Consider the following 6,333-nt stretch of genomic DNA (forward strand, 5'->3'; position numbering starts at 1 on the left):
ATTATCTACAACATGTGCCTGTAACAATTTTCTGTAAAATAAACCGTTTCGGGAGTAGAGCGCAGAGAAGGTGACTAGATTGCACTCACATACGAAAAAATGCATATTTTTGGTTTATTTTGCTTAATTTTTGAAGTTTTTATCAAAGTAGCTTAAATTTTGTTGGTCTTATTAACTTATATTATTACGAAAAACGGACTAATTAAACAAATTAAAAATGCACAAATCGGGATAAAAAATAATATGCAAAAGGGGAAACCACGATTTTTTGGAAATTTTGTATGTTTTAATTTTTTGTACAATAATTATTTAGAACACGCTTTTTAAACATGGTTCAATTTTAGTTCTGAGCTTGTTCACCCCAAACCATTATGGGAAAACTATTCATCAAAGTTTAAATTGAAACTTTTGATACGGAGATCATTGTTACTTAAATTTTAGTTGATTTGTAAAATGTTGAAAATCACTTTTTTGATTTTTTATGGAGAAAAAAACCTAGCACTGACAAAAACCATATATGGCTTGAAATGGTATCAGTGGTAGACAACAAATATGAATTTTTTTCAACAAACCATTTTCTATGACGATTCTTAATTTCAAACTGTAAAGGGTTTTTCTGCGAAAACTTTTTCAGGGAAGTCGGATTATTTTGGTTTTAGTTTCATGAAATGCAGCATCGAAAAATACTTTAAGATCATGGCATTATTTTTGAAATTGAAAAACAAACAAAAATGTACATTGTTTTTTGAAAAAAGTGGCCAAACGTTTATAACATTTATTTAAGAAGTTACGGACTGATTTGAATGCTAAAATAACGCCTGTTTATTTGAAGGTTAAAAAACTACCAGGTCAAACAGTTATCACATCATCAAACTTGTATGCAAATCATTCAGGGCTCTTGCAAATGCACAAGTACAGTATTATAAATGCTACTTTTTGGAAACGTAAAATTAAAAACAAGATACCTCATAAAGAGGATAATGTTCTCAAAGGGCTGCTGCGAATGTGTTTTTTTTTAATTACCAAAAAACATTACTGTTTGTGGTAAACTGCAGTATTTTTGAGTTTTTATTATACTATTTGATTAAAGTTGTTACTGAAGCTTTTAAGATTTTTTAATTTTTTTTTGTCGGTTTTCTTCAATTGTGGCTGGAATTTATTCGACATTTCTATTGTTTTTTCTTAAATCACTTTCATAACTGTTAACTTTATTTCTTTCATAATTCTGGCGAAATCATCAGCTTTCTTGCTGCCTCAACTTTTTCTGCTTAGAGACATTTTTTGTTTTTAATAGAGCTTTATAGTAGAGTAACTAAAGCAAATTATTAGGGAACCCGGCCGAACAACTCTGATTTTGACGATTTTTTTTTCAAACGTAGGTAATTAAAAATACTTTAAAGTCTATAGAACGAAAAAAAAGATATACCTACATTCAGAAAGTGAGTTGAACTAACAAATTCTATCAAATTGCTTAATAATTGTTTTATTCTCGCCTGAAAACCATTTACCTCCGACTTATGGCTAGCGTGCTTATAAAACAACCATCTACCACTGACAGTTGAAATGATTCAAATCGTTATTTTTCAATGTCTCTAAGACGTTTTTAAACAAGTCTATTACCATAATTTAAAATAAAAATCTTTAAGAGTGTAAGGGTGTATATTTACGTTATACGAAAATGAGTTAGGCATAATAATAAATCGCCTTGTATTTTAAAAGGTCAATTTTATAATGCTAAAACTCAGTAAAATTGACATTTAAATAGAGCTCTGGATTTTTTTAACCAACTCAGTTCAAGGCGATAACACTTTTTACGAAACTAAATTACCTATCCCATCAGCTCATATACCTACTACCTACCTACGTAAAAATCATGTATTTCAAAAAGTAGGTCAATTCAAACGAACTATGTCCTTCGTATATACATATGTCGCTTAATAGCATCAAAGTGTTTGGTTAGTATAGAGTAGGTATCGACAGCTTTTTTTTTGTGTTCATTTTATATACCTATCAACTCAAAAGAGCATTATAAAAGGTTAAAGTTCTTCAAACCTCAACTGAATATTTTATGGTTGTTATTTTTTTTTTTTTGTGGGGTGAAAATCTACCTATCCGATTCCACAATACATCAACTTTTAAAAACTTAAATCTAATTTTGAAAATATTTTATAAATGTCACTAAAAGTATGAACAAAATGTGTACATATGTGTGCTTATTTCCCAAAAATAGCACTGCATCTTCAATTCATGTTATAATAAATCAGTGCTGAGAATAATTTTTTGTAAATGTATGTAAAGTACATGTTTTGAAAATAAACAACAACAAAAATAAAATTAAAAATTAACAAAATAATTTTCATAATTTTAATTTTTTTTTTATAATTTTTAATCGCAGAATAAATTTTTTTTAAATTGTGTTAAACTAATTTTTTTATATTAATTTATAAGAAAAAAAAAATATATACTTTATCCTTTTATTCCAATGATGTAGCTGAAAACTTATCTTATTTGCATTATTTTTTTCAATTTTACTTCGCAGCTGAAGCTAAAAACAGAATTAAGCAATAAATTTAATTTAATAGAAATAAATTGTTTGATTTTTTTTTTACATAATTAATTCAAAAATAAACACATCTAGATGATTGATTTCTTTTTTTTTTTTGTTATGCATAATTTTTCTTCTTTAATTCTTCAACTGCAATAATGGTTTTTATAGCTAAAGCAAATATTAAATTTTTTAAATAAAAAAAAAAAAATACATGTAAATGTATAAAATATAGATACAAAAAAAATTAATTATAAAACTTACCCGTGCACAAAAAGCTTTCTTTTGTTTTTTTTGGTTTTGGCTCTGCTCACCTTTTCAACAGCTTTCAGATGGCCTTGAAGATTTATATGCAACTGCAACTGAGATACCACCAGCTGTGTTCACTAGAAATAAAATAGCAAAGTGACCACAGGGTGTATCCCGGTAATAGATGCACTCATTTTGATGTTATTTGTCTCCTTTTATTTGTGTTTTTTGGTTGGTTTTCAAAAGGTAAAACACTCAATATTGGTTGTGTTCTTTGATTGTAGCTTTTATGTAGCTTTTTGTGTTGGGTTCTTAGTTAAGAACTTTACCAAATTTTTGTTTTTTTTTTTTTTTTAACAGTATTGATTAAAATTTTGTTTTCACTTGATTAAATTATTAAATTAAAAACAATATATTTGAATTAAATACAAATAAATGCTAAAATAAATTTCTGGTTTTATTGGAAGAGGTAAAAAGGCTTTTAGATCAGATTTTGCTCTAAAATGTTTAAGACTATTCGTTCTTTAAACCAAAAGTCTAGTTTCTTTTTGTATAAAAAATTTTATTTATCAATAAATCTTGAATTAAGTATTATAGCAAAGAAGCTGCCCTTAATAACGGTTGGGATTTTGGCGACACAGTTGATTTTGGTACCTACCTATTAAAAAAAGTTTTAATATCACTGAAGTTTCTAGTATTCTGTTAATGATAGGCAGTCCAGTTTGACTGTCAGGTTGATAGAACATTTTGACTCAGCTATAATATGCATTTTTTTGAGTTATTTTGTTTACGAAAAATATCCTCTTTTTATTATGTACTTACTTTTTGCGTATACATATATATTGGTGGACCTATTTTGTTAGAGGCTTTCTTAAAAGTGCGTATTTGGAAATCTCTAAAAGTCTAGTCAACGAAGACTTAAATCCAATATATTCACACTCTATTATTTTAAAAGTTTCCTTTAAAAGAAGGAAATTTTAAAATTTGTATGCGATTTTACATTTTTCTAATTTTTAATGGGACTTAAAATGTACATATTATGAAATAAGTAAATAATTGGAAATAAACGCACAAAATCGTTTAATCTGGGTTATTATTTTCAATCTTAGGAGTTTTTTTTGACGAAATACATTATGAAGACAAGATATTCCGAAAAAAATGATTTGTTTTGTGTGTTGTCGCACCGTTGCTGCAAAAAGACGTTTTTTAAGATTTGAGCTGGATACCATTTTGTATTTACGAATTGAAATATAATAAAGTTATGCCAAAAGGATAGAAAATATTATAAGGAACACATTTCAGTTAAAATTTTTGTTCTTTAATTTACTTTAGCACAGATATTCGCTTAGAACCACAATACCCAAAAATGCATTTTGAACATAATGTAACACCGCTAAAGTCAATGGTTAAACTTAAGTGTAAGATTAGTTAATAAAAGCAGACAGACAATTCTCGTAAGCTTATGCTCTTTTTACCGGCGACGTGACGTTTTGACTAGAGTATTAGCAAGAAAAAAAACTTTTACGTGAATTTGCCAAATTTTCGATCTAAATTATTTTTTTGGAATACACTGTGGCATACCAAAAAAAAAAACTAAATTTAAAAGTAAGAAGTACATTTATCGGTACATAGCACCTTTTGAGGTTTCAGAATTCAGAATTTAAGTAAAAAAAATGGTTATAGCACCATAATTCTTCATGGATAGCAAAAATTCTTGCTTCGTTAATTCGACACCACTTTTGAAGACGTGTTCTTCCATGTTGCCTTTTCGATAAGGAATAATGCTAAAGAAGAATGCTATCTCTATGGGCCCCACCAATAAATCAAATTTAAAGCTAACTTTAATATTTATCTGAATTAGGGATGTTGCGAATATTCGCAAATGCTGGACATCCGCATGAATTGGGACATATGCATCCGCCTTCGCATCCGTAATAATCAATACGTAAATATCAATATTTTCATGCGGATGCGGATGCAAAGAAAATGTGACAAGAAAGAAGTTGGGTGGAGCCGGCGAATGGCGCGTACCAATGGGATTCACACCGAGTAATGGTGTGTGACTGATGTTAACTTTCAAAAATCCACATTCGCATCTGCATCCGCGGATGTTGAAAAATCCACATCCGCAACATCCCTAATTCTGAATTCTAAATTTTTCACCATGCCAAAAACCAATTTAAAAGTCAGTTAAGAGGCTAACGCTCGTTTAAGTTTTACAGTTGGGAAACTCTACTATAAAATTAAACCGAGCGTTAGCCTTTAAACTGATTATAAAATTGGTTATAAGTATGGTAAAACATGTAGAATTTACTTAAATATTAAAGTGAGCTTTAAATTTGATTATTAGTATATCTCAATAAAGTCACGATTTGTACATTTATCTAACCTACAAAAGCGAGAAGCATTAATACATACTTCATATACAAATCAGACTAATCTTTTCATAGTTTTGAAGGCCATAAATTGGTTCAGGAAGGACAATGTTCCCATCAATATTAAAAAAAAAATGTAAACAAAATGTTACACATACGCCACAGTGACCATTTATTTTTAAAATTTAAAAATTGAAAAATATTGAGCTTTGTTGAATGTCCTTTGATTAAACGATAAAATAATGAGTACCTACATCATCAAACATGCGGATAGTTTTGCAAACCGAATATAAATTACTGTAAACGAAAATGCTTAGCTCGAATCCGAATCAGAAATATTCTCTTAGCCTCCGTTTTTGAAATATTGCAGTTATTAAATGGCAAATGTTTTTGAGGTTATACTTTAATGTTTGGTAATTTTATTTCAACAAATTTGTACCGGGGTTTGGTAAAATTTGTTCTAAATTTTTGAAAAATTTTAGTAAAAATGTAGCAAAGTCGAAATTTTTTCTTAAAAAAAAGCACCCATTAATACTTATATTCTGCGTGTCCTCACTAAAGTGGAACAGAAGTCCCAAAGAAAATAAAGACTTAGGATCCAAAGTTTCAGCGATACACGCCGACTACATGTTTGTGTGTGTTCTACAATTTGTTCCATGATCATTCATGTTTTTAGGCGCTGATTTAACTTAAAATTAGTTATTTCTGTAAGGAAATTCAACTACATTCGACCCAGAACCATTAACACACCAAATTGTTTAGTTAACTTTAGGGTTAATTTTTATCCCAAACTAACTCGAACCGTATAATCACATTTGGTATTGTGTCTCAAAATACTAAGCCCATGATAGTAAATTTCAAGAAAATCTGTACTTTAAATGAAAAATGGATAAGTATCAAAATATTAAATTATTAAAACCGAAAAAAAGATTACGTATACGCCATACACTATTTTTTTAAAATATAATTTTAAAAGTTTATCCCACAATTTTTAGAGTTCAAATATAAAAAATGTATGTAGGTTAGTCGTTAACATTCATAGGCTGATTACTTTTCTTAAAATATATAGTTTTCTTGACAAAATTCTTGACCTAAAAAATGACGCCTTTGTTTTTTTTTACCTTTTTTTTACCTAAAATCTTGTTTTTTTTTAGGTACATACAT

Source organism: Episyrphus balteatus, chromosome 3, assembly GCF_945859705.1.
Source record: "Episyrphus balteatus chromosome 3, idEpiBalt1.1, whole genome shotgun sequence".
NCBI lineage: Eukaryota > Metazoa > Arthropoda > Insecta > Diptera > Syrphidae > Episyrphus > Episyrphus balteatus.